At 49.5% G+C, this 16,070-nt stretch overlaps 1 long non-coding RNA gene across 1 annotated transcript; it reads right to left on the reverse strand.

Moving 5' to 3' along the window:
* Window positions 1-1,158: 1,158 nt before the first annotated feature.
* LOC143841575 (uncharacterized) lies at window positions 1,159-9,201 on the reverse strand. The gene is made up of 3 exons (XR_013232729.1): window positions 9,072-9,201; window positions 6,998-7,081; window positions 1,159-1,465 (listed from the first exon to the last, which is right to left on the reverse strand). It is a non-coding gene; the product is annotated as an uncharacterized LOC143841575 (long non-coding RNA).
* Window positions 9,202-16,070: the final 6,869 nt, after the last annotated feature.

The raw sequence follows: 16,070 nt of genomic DNA on the forward strand, positions 1-16,070 counted from the left end.
GAGGATGGTGGGAGGAGGAGGAGGAGGAGGAGGAGGAGGAGGAGGAGGAGAAAGGGCACTCCTGCAAGGTCCTTTTACTCATCTGTAGGGGAGAAAAGGAAAGCAGACAGGCCCAGGGTCAGCTCTCTTGCAGTGGTCCATCAAATAGACATGAGATGGCAGACTTGCTTCTCAGTTGGGGAAAGCCAGCAAGGGACTTCCTCAGAGGAGCCCTCGTTGCTCAGCGGAAGAGGCCTTTCAAGACCAGCGACACACATGGGGCCTTGGTGTGGAGCACAAGAGCCCTGGCTGCTCACGCAGTTCCAAAGCCACAGCTCCTTCCCCACCCCTCATTCCCCGGAGAGGAACATCACCTGAACTTGGCAGGAGTGCCGCAATTTTGGGGGGGGGGGGACCTCTCTGCCCCGCCAGAGATTATAGAGCAGGGCAGAGAGGTTGCTCCGAAGGTCTTCGATCTGGGGAGATGGAGAAATGCCCCCAGTGATTCCTGCCCTCTTTTCAGCCTCAGCAAGGGGGTTGGGATGTTTGCCCCCCCCCTACGCTTGATCTCCCCATCTACGCACCTCCTCCTCCTCCAGCAGGGCCCTGGCCTGGCCCAGGAGGGAAAGGAGGACCAAGAGGCCTCCCTCCCTCACCCACCACCTGTCCAGGCTCAGGACGTCCTCCAGAGCGGCCTCCTGAAGAGAGAGCCTCTGCATCTCCCTGAGGAGACCTCCGAACACCTGAAACCAGGAAGACACCCTGTCAGTCCCCCCCAGAGGGGTTGGCTCCTGCCTGCCCTCCCTCCCTCGCCCCTTTCCAAAGGGAGGCTTCAAACAGCTCCCCTGTGAGGAAATGGGGCTCCGAAAATGAATCAGGGCATGCTCCAGAGCTGTGGCATGGCGAAGGGAAGGGGGCACTCCCAGTCTCTGCACACCGCTGATGGAAGAATCCCCCAAGGGAGCTCTGCTGTGTCCTTCCCGGGGAATGAACCAAGGCCCCTTGACCCAGGCCCAAGAGGCGAGGCCTTTCCAAGACTGCCTGGCCAGCACCACAGACGGGCCTCCGTACCTCAGCTGCCCCTATGAGGTGGGCGTAGCTCTCCCTCCAGGGCCGCTCTGGGTCCTCCTCCCAAGTGAACTTGCTCCGGCCTGAAAGGAAGACACCGGGCGGAGCTCAAGCAGACTGGCCCTGCTCAGAACAGCTGGTCTCCCCCTCTGGCACCGGTGGAGGGCTGGGGTCGTGGGGACCAGAGGTCTGGAGGCCATGGTGGGGAAGGCTTATCTGGACAAAGGAACTCCGTGGCTCTGAAGGGAGGGGGTGCCCCACCTCAGAAAAGGGACGCGAACTCACCGTGCCCCTTCTGCTCGACTTGCATCAGCTGTCCCATGACCTCCCTGACCTTCTCCTGGACCTCCGCGTCCGGGTCGGCCAGGGAGACGGAGAGCTTTGCCACCAGGTGCCCGAATGTATCATGGCTGACGATCTAGATTGGAAGCAGAAGAAGAGGCCTGTCTTGTCCATCCAGAGACAGCCCAGGAGCCCTGAACCACTGGGGTCTTTCCCCTCCTGACCCTCCCTATCGGGAAGCCACAAGAATAAATGACACGTAGGCAAATGTAGGCAAAAAAGCCTACAGATCAGAAGGGGCTGCTACATTGGAGCTGTTCGCAGTTACAGTGATTTTTGTACAGCTAAAAACAAACTTAATAGTTGTTCATCACATGCTGGAGACAGATATGAATATTCAATGACAGATAAAAGATTACAGACATACAAACTATCAGAAATTAAATTAAATGGTTGAGACTCAAAAAGGTCCAGGGCCAACACAGCTGCTGTCAGCTGATTTTCTGCGGACCTGTAAACTTAAGGTTCCATATACCATCTGGTTGTTCCCAGGTTAAGACTCCTGGTGAGGGAGATCCATCAGTAAACACCATTAGGCCCTCTACTGGGACATCAGTAATAACACTCTTCAAAGAAAATGACAACTGAAAACGTTAGAAACAAGATAGAGCAGATACTCATTTGGAAGGAACCTTAGGGGCTTAGAGCTTTCACAGTACTTTGGTCTAATCTCCATGCATTCCAGTGACAAAACAAAACAATTGACCTGTGAAAGAGTGGGGCTGGCTGCTATAAATCAGGCTGAGATGCCTGAGTCAAAAACAAAATTGCAGGTTCTCTTTTAAACAGACAAACAAAAAAAAAACTGACAAAAAGAAAATATTCTAACTGCTAATTACACATAAAAAAGACTGATAATGTAACAGGAAAAAAAACTATGGACACATTTCCCAAAGAGGTTCTGTGCCTTGTTTTTACCAAAAAGGGTAGTAAAACACAAAACAAAAACAAAAGAGTTTAAAACAACACAAACATAAAAGAAAAATTCTTACTACAGAGCAGGCAGGCATGACTCTCCAGCCAGGCATCTTCCTAACCTATATTACGCAGCTAGACAGCTCTGACTGATAAAGCTCTATTGAGGCATAGCAGCGTTTCAGTGGGCACACTTCCAAACTGCTAACCAAAAAGTTTTAAAACAAAATCTCCCCCCTCCCTTCCCTGAAATGGGGGTTAGGAAACAAAAAACCATACCTTGGCTGGAAACAAAAGATCATTTCTGTGCTATGGAAATCCTTTTAGTTATATAGATTAATGGGTGACAGGTGAGAGAACAAAACATTACTCACTGGGCTGTTCAAATGTCTAACTGAGTTCCTAGCATAGGAACAAAAAAAAAACACCCTGATTTCAAATTGCTAAACAGCACTCTTGCTGCTGCAGCTGGAAGCTCCATCAATTGCAGCCAAATTTAAAAGTTAAAATATAAAAATAGATGTACTCATATTGGAGAGTCATTTGGAAAATTCAAGTACAAAGCATTGCTTTCATCCAAATGGAGGTCTGCTAAAACTTTGCTGGCATTCTGTGTTAGCATTTTCAAAGCCCAATTTTAACAACAGTTTTGCCTGCGCTTTTGGATTGTCCACCTGCCTTGAGATCGCACCTTTTAAACAATCTATAAATACAGTGTAAGATTCAGAGTTTCCCTGTTTTGTGGCAGCAAAAGATTTCAGTGGCGTGCCTGTTCCTGGCACGCTTTTCAAAGCCCTTTTTATACAAAGAGCCACTGCTGCTAAACTTAATATCATTCTCATCATGTCTTTCCAGTCTCTAGGTAACATACTGTAGCCATTGGCTATCCCCTCTATCATGCCTTGAAAATAAGTTAACTGTGAGGGATACCACGAGAATAGTTTCCGGAGGTCTTCTGCAGAGACCACTCCCCCCGTACATTGGCTTACGGCCTGTTGTAATTTATGAGCATGCTTTATCTGTTCTGAAGACAATGAATCCATCTCACCAGGGAGCCCAAGCTGAGGGAGCCGAAGCTGAGAGTGCACTCAAGACCTTTCTCTGGTCGCGATGAGGAAGGGTCTGACCACGTTGGTGGACACTACTTATCGGGAAGCCGCAAGAATAAATGACACAAGGCAAGGGTCTGGCGAAAAAGCCTACAAATCAGAAGGGGCTGCTTTATTTATCCATTCTCCCACCAGGTTAGACAAAGAAAATTCCTTAAGGGGGGGGGGTGTGGCCAAGATGTCATCCTGAGAGGATTGCAGTGCAATCACTGAAGCCTGACAGGGGCCAATTGTGGAAGCAATTGTCAGAAAAGAGGAGGGGTACGCAAACCACACCTCACCTTTCTGCCCAGGAAGTCCTAGGGAATTCTTGGGGCCGTCTCCAATCCTTTAGGGAGTATATCTCCCTGGATTACAGGCTGTCAGCATTTCGGGTCAAGAGGACGACCGCCATAATCTATCTTGGACTTTTCTTTCTTTCTTTCTTTCTTTCTTTCTTTCTTTCTTTCTTTCTTTCTTTCTTTCTTTCTTTCTTTCTTTCAGAATCTGCTTTAACCCCTCCACTACAATTTACTGCAAATGAACGCTGTGAACTGAGGGGAGGACATCTGCCAAATTCCAAGATATCAAGACATCAATTAATACACAGAGACCACAAGTATTTCTCCGTTTTTTCGTTTCTCTTCCCCCCCCCCCTTTTGCTCTGCCTGAAGCCACCTCGTTATGAGGCAGGCTAATTCTCTTTCCTAAGCAGAAGAAGGACTTAAATCAACTCAAATTAATTAGCAATAGCTCTTACTGCAATTGTTTTGGTTTTCGGAGATAAGAGATAAGAGCCGTGGGTGGGAGGATCTCATGAGAATTCTGCTCCAGTACGAGAATATCTGCTTTACTGACTTCAATACGTCACATGCCAGTGCCAGGAACGTCGGAGGTCAAAACAGTTTGTTGCTTTCGCTTAGGACTGTGTAGGACCTCTACTGGCTATTTGCAAAATTGTCTGAGATTGGTTGCTGACTTGCAAGCCTAAAACATGTCTATGTTAAAAAGAATGGCTCATCTAATAGAGAAACAAACCCAATATTTGAAAGCATTTACAGAAGGATTGCTTAAAAATATTTTCAAGGAGATCCAAGACGGCAAGGAAGAAGTCTCTAACAGGAATGATGGATCAATAATAGTGGCTGATGATAGCTCTAAACAAGGTGGAAAACCATCAGCAGAAGAGAAATTTGAAACTATGGAGATGGAAAAGGGGATGTCGGAGCCTTGCAGCCTAGATAAGGACACTCTTCTTAAAAAGACATACAGCCATTTCAAAGCAACAGTACACAAGAACCCATCAAAAGATATATGGATCTGCTGTGAAAGTAATCGATTTAAAGGAGCTTCTCGGGGGAAAAATTGTATTGATATTGGAGTCCAGGAGGTGCAACTGCCTCAAGATTCATCGATGCATACTCTGCGGGAAAGAGTACAACTGCACTTTCTACGCCAAAGGCCAACTGGACAGAACACAAGTCTACGGGAACAACAAGATGCAGCAAGCCTCGATATGAGACCCCCTTAAGAAGACCGGGGAAGGGAAAGGAGAAGCAGTGGTCGAAATTCTTTCTCTTTTTCTTTTCTTCTGTAGGCACATAGGCAATATAATCGTAAGTGCTGGAAATATAAAACGGGGTTTCACCCCCTTTATTTCTTCTTTTTTAGTGTATTGCCACAGGGCCAAAGCTCATACTGTTCTGCAAAAAATGTTTAATGTTAAGCATTTAATTCAAATCTGAAAATATACCTGTCAGGATGGCTCTTAGAATGTGTCAAGTATGAAATGTTTTATAGATGTATGTGACACTAAAAGGGACTGTAAAAATTACTAAAAATTATGTTAACAAACGTTCGAAATGTGGTAACAAAGTAGGCTTCTTTTCCTATATATGGCGGAAATGTGAAAAAGCTTATAAGTTTGGGGCAAAAGTCTATACCATTGTGTAGTCAACATGGGGTCTCAGATTTCCTATGTAAGCTGAATCTGTATTAAGGGAAAGGAGAAGCAATGACTGAAATCCTCTCGTTATTCTCTTGTACATTTTCAAGGCAATGTCACGAAAAAGTGGGGCTTTTCCCCTTCTTTCTCACTAGGGACAAGAAGTTAATGTGGGGTCTAAGATCTTCTAAGTAAGCTGATCTGTATTATTAAATATATCTCCGCAGTGCCTTCCAGCCTAAACTTAAAGCATAACTAAAAGGAGGCACCTAATCGAGGAGGTGTAAATGTAACCAACGAAGACTTTATTTTACTATTTTTTGTATTAACAACTGATACTTATATAACTTATACTCATATAACAACTTATATATTTTTCTTCTGTACAACTAAGTAGGCCTCTTCTCCTAAATGTGGTGGAAATGTGGATGGCTCTAAGATTGTGTTAAGTATAAATTGTTTCATAGGTGTTATGGGACACCAAAAATGACCGTTAAAATTGTTAAAAACGATATAAACAAATGTTGGAAAGGTGGTAACGAAGTAGGCTTCTCTTTTTAAATGTGGTGGAAACGTGAAAATGTTTACAAGCTTTGGGCAAAAGTTCATACCATTGTGTAGTTTAGGTGGGGTCTTACATTTCCAAACGAAGACTATATTTTACTATTCTCTGTATTAATAACTTACATTGTCTCTATTCTATATTTCTATCTTTATGAAAATAAAAAATATATAATAAAAAAGAAGAAAATTCCTCAAGGCATCGTGTGCTTTCAGGATTGGTTTAGGCTACATTCCAAGCCATATAAGGAGCTGGGTCAAAAGGTCGTCTGCAGGCTGGGGTTAGATGTAGAGGTTTTAGCTAAAGAGAGGTGTGGTTTGCCAGCGCCTCGGCCAAACTCCTACACCTCCCCACTGACACTGGGGGGGCCCTAGAGGAGAGCAAAGAATGTCCCAGGGGTAGACACTCTGGCATTTTGGGGAAGAGTCAGGGAGGGAGGGAGGGAGGGCGGCACTGTGGAGACTAAAGGACCAGGCCTCATCTGAGGTTGGAGGACTTCAGGAAGGATGTCCCTTATCACAACAGCTGCCCAGGCTCTGGGGGCAGGCCACCTGACCCGGAGCCAGTATAAGAGTTGCTGAGGAAGGAAGGAAGGAAGGAGCCCCTCAGTCTACGCCCTCCGGCCAGGGCATGGTCCTCAACGCACCCTCCCCCTGAAGCTTTGCCCAACAAGGACTGGGCTGCTCTTCAGAAAGATCCCCAGAGGGGGTGGGCCGCATGCTTTGAAATGGGCTCTGTTCCTGTGGGATAGCTGCCTGCCCCCAACGTGCCCCGTGAGCAGAGCCACCATCTCAAGCGGCCCTCAGAGTCCCGGAGGGAACAGGACGGGTGCCCAGTGACCCCTCCATTGGGGTGCTCCCACGGCTCACGGACGGCAGCACCTTGGGAGTTCTTCCCCCAGGAGAGAGGCAAGCCACTCTGCTGCTGCCACAGAAAGCCAAATTCCGGAATGGGTTTCTAGAGCAGCCAGTTGGGAGGGGCGCCCTCCAGCAGGAGGGTGGGGTGGATTGTGCTGAGCCAGAGGTGACCGTGTCTCCCTGCTGGGCTCCCTTCGGATCCCCTCTGCCCATCTGCCTCCCACCTTCTCCAGCTACTTACGTCCAGCAGGGTGTGCAGGGGGCCTTCTGAGGGATCCTCCCGGATCAGACCCTGCACCATCCTTCTCTGCAGCCTTTTTCTGGCCTGATGGGAAGAGCGATCTGGCATGATATGGCTGACCCCCCCTCCCCCCAGGCCTGGCCAGGAAGCCTTGAAGACCACCACTCCATCTCCAGGCCTCTGGATTTGGCACCCAAAGAGGGACTCTGCCTCTTTCGCCTCTTCCAGAGGAACACAGCTCTCCCCACAGCTGCATCTCGTCCTCCAGAGAAGACGCTCAACGTACCTGGCCTGCTGGGGCCTCGTCTGAGGCGCCCCGCTCCCCCCTCAGGTCTGGGACGGAGGTGCTGCAGCGTGAGGGTGAGGGTGGAGGGGGGGATGGCAGTGCAGCTGCTGAAAGTCAGGGAGAGCCTCATGGAGGGAGGCACTGCTCCCAGGTGCTGCCCTGAGGCACCCTGCCCACATCCCCCTGAGGCCGGGCAGGAAGCAGCCATGGCCTCCCACCTCCTCCTGCTCCTGCGGTCCCTCCCTTGGGCTGGCTCTGCTTAGCATCCTGCAGCCCCAGAACGATCTCCCTCCCTCCCCCTCCGAGGGCCTGGCACCAGGGTTCCCTCAGGAAGAAAGGTACCTCAGCTCTGCCACAGCCTCCATACAGTCAACCATTCTTGCCTCTAGGGCAAGGAAAGACTTGTGCATAATGTCCTTGGGGAGACAAAGGTTACAAAAAGGAAACATCAGAGCTCCTTGGGCTGGGGCAGGTCTGCTCCTGCCCCCCACTCCCTCCCCCCCCCCCAGGCCTGAGTCACACTCACTCGTATTTTCTCTGCAATTTGTTGTTTGTCGTCAGGCAGAGAATGGTCCCGGCCCTGGCAGACCCGCCTGACCGCCTTTAAGAAAGCGAGCTCCTGTCTGGGGCCCTGGAAGTGGCGAGAGGGGGGGGGGGGGCTGGGAGCCTGGCAGTGGAGGGCCAAGGAGAGAAGCAGCCCTCCCCAGTCAGGGGCAGTCTATCTGGTTGGCCAGGAGCCGCTGCCACTGCCGCTCCCGAGGAGGATCCCCCCTGAAAGTCTCCATGGCTTCTCTGGCCCTCGTGCCTCAGGGGGCTTACCGTTTCCTTGGCGGCCAGGAAGTGGGCGCCTCCTGCAGGCAGTGGCAGCTGGGGAGGAAGGACCCGGTTAATACCCGGAGAGATCCCGCTTTCCTTCCCCCTTCCAAGGTGGCTCCATCAGAGCCCTTCCCAGCTGGGTGGATTTTGGTACCACAGGTGACGCCACGTTCTGGGCTGGGTCCAATCCTCCCCTGGTGGGGGCCTTCCTTCCCTCTCGCCCCCCAGGGATCCTCTGGACCATCGCTTCAGCAACAGGTCCAGTGGCTCCCAGGTCTGAGGGTGGGGCTCCATCAACAGCAGGAGAGAGAGCCTCCCCCCATCGAGTTCCCTGCAGTCCATGGCAGCCCCCCTCGGTGTCCCCCCAGCCCCACCAGGGGCCCGAGGGCCACACAGCCCAGCCAGGACTGCAGAGCACTCCTGTGTGGGGGGAGCCCGATTTGCCCCTCAGGCACAAGGCTTCTCCTCACCGTGGGCACTGCTGTCGGGCACATAAACGGAAGCCCTCAGGGGATCCATTTCGGCTCCTGGCCTCCCTCAGACTCCAGTGGGGGAATCAGCAAATTCTGTCACTCTAGGGGGAGACTCCCCCCACCTTTTACACGGCATGTCCCCTCCCCCCCTACATCGAAAGAGACCCTTGACAGGCTCAGGGTGTCCATTGGTGCTGCTCTTGTCTCCTCCCCACTGGAGCCCTCCATGAATGCCCCGTTTTCGTCTGTCATCATAGATCCGACTGGTGAAAGGGCCCATGACCCACCAATGACGTACCCTAATCAATGAGGTCGGTCTTGGAGGTGCCATGAGATTTCCACGAGGTTTCCAAGCCCAGTCGGCCTGGTTCCAAACCACTCCTTGTGCTGAGGGCCACAGGGGGCTTGAGCCCAGGGGTTTTCTCTCTTCTCAACACTTCCGCCGCTTCCACCCGCCTTCCTGCTTTCTGTTCCACGGCCGACTGTAGCGCCTCCTCACCTGCAGGCTGTGCCTCTCCTCCGGCCAGGGGCCGACCTTGGCCCGTTTGAACAGGGCCCTTAAGCGTTGGAGGCTAGAAGGGAGAGAGAGAAGAGGAGGGGAGTCACTGGCCTGGCAGCACCCTGTGTCCGCAGTCCCCCCCCCACCCTGATATCGAAGAACACTTGAGGGGGCCTCTCTGGGATGAGGGCCGTTCCCTCCGTCTCCTGCTTCGTGACTCGGCCTTGATGGACCTCCCCTTCCCTCCTGGTCAGCCAGGCTCCCTGGTCAAGCCAAACCGGGAGGAGGAGGCTGGGCTGAAGACTGCCAAGGCGGATTTGGGGAGAAAGGCCGCAGAAGCCCTTCAGTCTTGTCCGGGTGGGCAGGGGGCTGCAGGGCGTCTGAGGTCTGGAGAGAATCTCCTCTCCGCTGTCCCCTGGGCACCAGATGGGGGGGGGCTCTTGTCCCCTCTTGCCTGGGAGGGTGGAGGGACTGGAGAAGGCCTGACACACCCTTTCCCTCCCCTGATGCGGAGCTGAGCGTTCGGACAACTCTTGGAGAAGCCGGCAGCTTCACAACCCACATCGCTTGGGGGATCGTTCTACGGGGTGTGGTGGGGTCAAAATAGCGAGGGAACAAAATGCAGATGCCCCACTTACATTCTTAGATGTTGTGCAGCCATTGTATTCAGAATATATACAAATCAATATATACAAAGGTACAAATAAATAGATTTACAAATAAATGTACAAATAAATAAGTAAATAAATACAAATATATACAGATGTACAAATATATACAAATAAATATTAAGGTAAAAATAAATGAATAAAAATGAACCATATAAATGAATCAAAAAGAATAAATAAATGAATAAATAAAATAATTAAAATAAACAAAATAAATTAGTGAAATAAATGGATAAACTGAAATCAGAAAGAAATAAACCAATAAACAAACAAAACACGATTTTCCTCCGCAATCGTCACAAAGGAGGCCCTGCCCCCCCCCCCCGTCCCTCGGGTCACAGTGGCCAAGGGGGCTGTTTCCTGCCCTTCCCTCCCCCTCAGCCATTGGATGAGTCACTCCCAGGGGTGGAGTTTCTTTCCCGCCCCACAGCCGGAGCAATTATCCCCACCCGGCACAGATTCTGTGTTGTTCACCTAGGGACACAAATTTAAGGTGGTCACAACCACTTCCCAGCAGGACTGAGATTTCCTCCAGGGGCCAGGCGGCCATGTGCGTCTATGTGAGGGGACTCTGGGGTGGGGTGGGGGTCTCCTCGGCTCTCATGGCCTCTTCCAAGATGGCAGCCAAGCACAGAAGGATCCAGGCCTCTCTGCCAGACAGGGCAGGGTCTCCCCCCCCTTGAGCCCTGGAGGAGGCGGGGAGAGATGTCAGGGAAGAAGGGTGGATGAATAAAACATTTTCTGCTGTTGAAAAGCTCATATTTTTAAAGGCGCTGCACCATGAAACTACAGACCAGTGAGTCTGACCTCTGTTGTGGGGAAGATAATGGAGCAGATATTAAAAGGAGCGATCTGCAAACATCTGGAGGACAATTTGGTGATCCAAGGAAGTCAGCATGGATTTGTCTCCAACAGGTCCTGCCAGACCAACCTGGTTTCCTTTTTTGACCAAGTAACAGGTTTGCTGGATCGGGGAAATTTGGTTGATGTCATTTACTTGGATTTTAGTAAAGCTTTTGACAAGGTTCCCCATGATGTTCTGATGGATAAATTGAAGGACTGCAATCTGGATTTTCAGATAGTCAGGTGGATAGGGAATTGGTTAGAGAACCGCACTCAAAGAGTTGTCGTCAATGGTGTTTCATCAGACTGGAGAGAGGTGAGTAGCGGGGTACCTCAGGGCTCGGTGCTCGGCCTGGTACTTTTTAACATATTTATTAATGATCTAGATGAGGGGGTGGAGGGACTACTCATCAAGTTTGCAGATGACACCAAATTGGGAGGACTGGCAAATACTCCGGAAGATAGAGACAGAGTTCAACGAGATCTGAACACAATGGAAAAATGGGCAAATGAGAACAAGATGCAATTTAATAAAGATAAGTGCAAAGTTCTGCATCTGGGTCAGAAAAATGAAAAGCATGCCTACTGGATGGGGGATACGCTTCTAGGTAACACTGTGTGTGAACGAGACCTTGGGGTACTTGTGGATTGTAAGCTAAACATGAGCAGGCAGTGTGATGCAGCGGTAAAAAAGGCAAATGCCATTTTGGGCTGTATCAACAGGGGCATCACATCAAAATCACAAGATGTCATAGTCCCATTGTATACGGCACTGGTCAGACCACACCTGGAATACTGTGTGCAGTTCTGGAGGCCTCACTTCAAGAAGGACTCGGATAGAATTGAAAGGGTATAGAGGAGAGCGACAAGGATGATCTGGGGCCAAGGGACCAAGCCCTATGAAGATAGGTTGGGGGACATGGGAATGTTCAGCCTGGAGAAAAGGAGGTTGAGAGGGGACATGCTAGCCCTCTTTAAATATTTGAAAGGTTGTCACTTGGAGGAGGGCAGGATGCTGTTTCCGTTGGCTGCAGAGGAAAGGACGCGCAGTAATGGGTCTTAACTTCAAGTACAACGATATAGGCTAGATATCAGGAAAAAAAATTCACAGTCAGAGTAGTTCAGCAGTGGAATAGGCTGCCTAAGGAGGTAGTGAGGTCCCCCTCACTGGCAGTTTTCAAGCAAAGGTTGGATACACACTTTTCTTGGATGCTTTAGGATGCTTAGGGCTGATCCTGCGTTTAGCAGGGGGTTGGACTAGATGGCCTGTATGGCCCCTTCCAACTCTATGGGCCTTTCCGCACTCGTTCAAAATTGCACAATGGTTGCAAATTGAAATCGCTACTGTTTTCCTGTTATGCACAACGTCGTTGACAATCTGCAACACTCCTGAAACCGATCCGCAAAAAGCGCTTAGTTGTAGCGCTTTCAGGGAAATCCCAAAAAGTGGATTCATCCTCCGGAAAGCGATACACTCTTGCAACCAATCTGCAACACTATTGGGAAAGTTCTGTGTGTTACCATTGTTGCGGTTTCTCCAAAGTCCCTCCCCCTAGCTCTCTCCTCTAATCTTCTGGCGAAGCGATTGCTATTTTTTTTTCTCAGAGCAAGCGGAGATCAATGCACCGGCGAGCCTTCGTTTACCCAGCGAGGCTTCCCTGGCTGCAGTCCCTCCCCAGAGCTGTTTAAAGTCACCAAGCACCAAGCAACACACAGCCCCGTTTGCTGGTTTATTTTCCCTTTATTTTTCACTGTATTTTCGGCCGAAAATCGCACCCGTGCAGGGGGGCGGTATTTTTTTTTTCACTTGGGGGGAGCGTGGCAACAATGAAACGGCAGCTCAAACACCACCTGCTAGCTAGATGGGTCTCTCCGTTGCAACGAATCAACGCAGATTCGTTGCAACGTGTGTTTGTTTGTTTGTTTTTTAAAACCTTCCTTAAAGGGAAAGGGGCTTTTTGGGAGCATGATAACGGCCGCCCATTGGCTGCTTGACGGCCAGGGGCGGGACAAAGCTCGGCAATATCGCTTCCTGGCTAGCGATTTTTGCCGAGAGCGGAAACCTGTGGGAAACAATAGAAACGCAACTGGATTCCACTACAAAGGCAGTTATGCATAACGACGAATTCCACTATTTAAAATGGCGTTTTTTCGTTCTGCAACCAATTTGCTACATAGATCCTGGTGCGGACTGTCCCTATGATTCTGTGGTTCTGTGATTCTGTAATTCTGTGTTTTTGGCAACTCATAAAATCAGCATTATTCTAAAGAGCCAGTGGCTGATTGTATGCTATTTACCAGCCCAGACACATCGAGAGAGATATCCAGGAGGGCATTATGCCAAAGGGAAAGATGATGGCAGAGAGAGAAAAGGCAACAAGGGGCTTATGGGGGAGAAGAGAGGGGAGCCCAAAGAAGCTTATCCCTTGAATAAAACTCGATGGGTCTTAAAGGGGCCCCTAAACTCGGACTTTGTTGAGTGATGAAGGTTTACAAAATATGCAGCAGAGGAAAACAGCTGGAGAGAACTTCCCTTCTAGTATCTTAAAACTTGAGAAATCTCAAGGCTTGTGGGGCCAGGGTGGTATTGAGGGTTACGGTATCGGGCAGTATAAGGAAGACCCAGTTTGCAATCACTGCTTGTTCCATGGAAACTCCCTGAGTGACCTTGAGCCAGTCACACGTTCTCAGCCTAGCCTACCTCTAAGGCTTGTTGTGAGTTTAAAACGGAAGGGAGTAGAACAGGATAAACTGCTTTGAGTCCCTACGGGGGAGAAAGGCCAAGAATCAATAAAAATAAGTAAAAGCTCATGATATATTGAGCAGAGACAAAACCAACAGACCAAACTTTGTTCATATGACAAAAAACGGATACAATTTGCTGCCAGAAGACATGAAATGAATTGCTAGTTTTAAATCCGTGGAGGCAGTAGGTGTGATGCTGCAATGGAACCTCCATGTTCAGAGGCAGTTGGCTGCCTGATGAAAGCAGATGGGCAGCTGCCCCTTGCTCAGCTTTCCCCGGCCTCTCCCAGAGGCATTGGGATGAGTCTAGCTCTTCCAAAGCTGCCATTTCCATCAGCCAAAAAACAGTTGCCACCCCCAGAGATCTCCCTCTGGAGAAGGGTGACCCTCGGCACCTTCCCTGGCAAACACGGGCTCCAAGCACTGTTTCAGGAGGGAGGGAGGGAGGGAGGAGCGAGTGCTGGAGCGCCTGCTGCACACAACATGGCTCCTGCAGGCTCACCATCTTGTTGGTCTCTGAGGCCTACAATGAAGCAGAAGCTTTTGGTCCAAATTCCTCCTGGAAGGAAGCCTTCAGTAGCTGCAGGAACTGGACTGGCTTTCCAGGTGACCTTGGGGAGCCTAGGCTGCAACGAGAAATCCCTGGGAATCCATTCCAATTGTTATGTCTTTATCTATTTGGGACAGATAATAGAGTCATATGGTAGATTGTGAGTTGTGAGTGTCCTGCATAGTGCAGGGGGTTGGACTAGATGACTCTGGAGGTCCCTTCCACCTCTATGACTCCATGATTCTATATGTTTAAGGCATAATGGTATGGAAAACCAGTTTCCTTGATTTATGCCGTATAATATTTTATATTGTATTATGCTATGTAATATTGCATAATATTGTATTACTAGATTCAAAGCCCTTCTTTCCTCACGGTGTCCTGCCGCTTCTCCATGGCTTCCTGGCCTGTGCTGGTGAGGGCCTAGGTTGTGCCCTCACCCGATTGGCTAGAACTGCTGTCTGTCCTGGTGAGGGGCCAATCGGAAGGTGCTTCGCTGTATAAAGATGAGTCTGTATAAAGATGTATAAAGATGAGTCTCTATAGTTCTTGATTTCATGTTTGAAACTCTGTTTTGTTTTCTGTCTTTACACGTAGTATGTTCTACTTAATTTATCTAAGCATTAATGCGTCTATGCATTATGTTTAGACAAAGATGCATATTCTCTCAATTCCATTGGGGAAAACCCAGAAGGAACCCCTTTGATTTAGAAAATTAACTCAGGGGTTCAAGGGGGGACCACCCGGGAAAACATCCTGCCATAGGAAGGAGAAATTGAACTTTTGAACAGTCTGAGACAGAGGTAATCAAACTGTGGGATTCACAATGTCCATGGACTACAATTCCCATGAGACCCTGCCAGCAAATGGTCAGCTGGCAGGGCCTCGTGGGAATTGTAGTCCATGGACATATGGAGGACCGCAGTTTGACTACCCCAGGTCTAAGAGATCTGTCAGGTGCCTGGGCAGCTTGCCTGAGGGATGGTGGAGAGTCCCTGGAAGCTGTACCTGGACAGGGAAGACACACACACCCAGACACCTCATAAATATTTATCTAACATTGTATAGGGTGGTTAATAAGATAGTAAGGCTATCTGAGAGTGTTATGTGGACTGTAGACAAATCTTTCCCCAGTGTGTCTCGGGGTGGACACTGGATTTTAGACAGGACACACTGCAACCCCCTTTTAATGCTGCAGCTAATAAATTTTTGAAATAATTCTTTGGTATTGTGGCTAATTTGGATTTCTCCCCGCAAAAAGTTAAAACAAACCAGAACTTCTTAATGGTGGGAGCATCGTGAATGGCGTTCGGCCTGAGTGGACATGAGCCAAAGGCAGGTCTTAAAGGTAGGTTGGGGCAAAATCCCCAGGGTGCCCATTGAGGGGTGAGCATGGTAGGTGGGGGTGCAGTGAAAGTGTACTGAAAGTGCCTTCTTCGCCAGGCGTGAAACTGCTGAAACTCCCAGGTCTTATGGCAGGAAGCCCAGGCATGCGTGGGATGAAAGGAAGCGGCATTGCTGGCTGGCCCATTGTGAAAGGATGTGGGGCGGACAGTGGGGAATTAGAAGACCCTGCAGGGGAGGACGGGGATCTCTGCCCCCCATCATGCCAGACCCGGGACATGGGCTGTTGAGGGTTATGGTGACGGCGTTCCAAATGACGGGGTTCTTAATTTCTGAGGCAACTTTATCATACCACATCCAAAAAATCCTTGCTATACAAAGATTGCAAAGAATTTTCCCTCTGTGATAACTTATTACTTATTTATTTATTTATTTATTTATTTATTTATTTATTTATTTATTTATTTCCCGCCACTCCCTGTAGGCTTGTGACGGGTAACAATAATATTAACCCCGTTAAAATACCCATTAAAAGACTTAAAATCACAAAGCGGAAAAACAATCTTATTCCCACCCCCCACTATCAGAGCAGCAGGAAGAAAGGAGGGAGTGGTGTAGCTTCTAGTCCCGGGAGGGGGGGGGGGACGATGGCTCTCATACGCTGACCCCAGTCTCAACCAAAAGTCTGGCGGAAGAGCTCCGTTTTACAGGCCCCGCGGAAAGCTGGCAAATCCCGCAGGGCCCGCAGCTCTCCTGGGAGCTCATTCCACCAGGTGGGGGCCAGGAACGAAAAGGCCCAGGCCCTGGTTGAGGCTAGGCGTGCTTCCTTAGGGCTGGGAATGACCAGTA

Source organism: Paroedura picta, chromosome 7, assembly GCF_049243985.1.
Source record: "Paroedura picta isolate Pp20150507F chromosome 7, Ppicta_v3.0, whole genome shotgun sequence".
NCBI lineage: Eukaryota > Metazoa > Chordata > Lepidosauria > Squamata > Gekkonidae > Paroedura > Paroedura picta.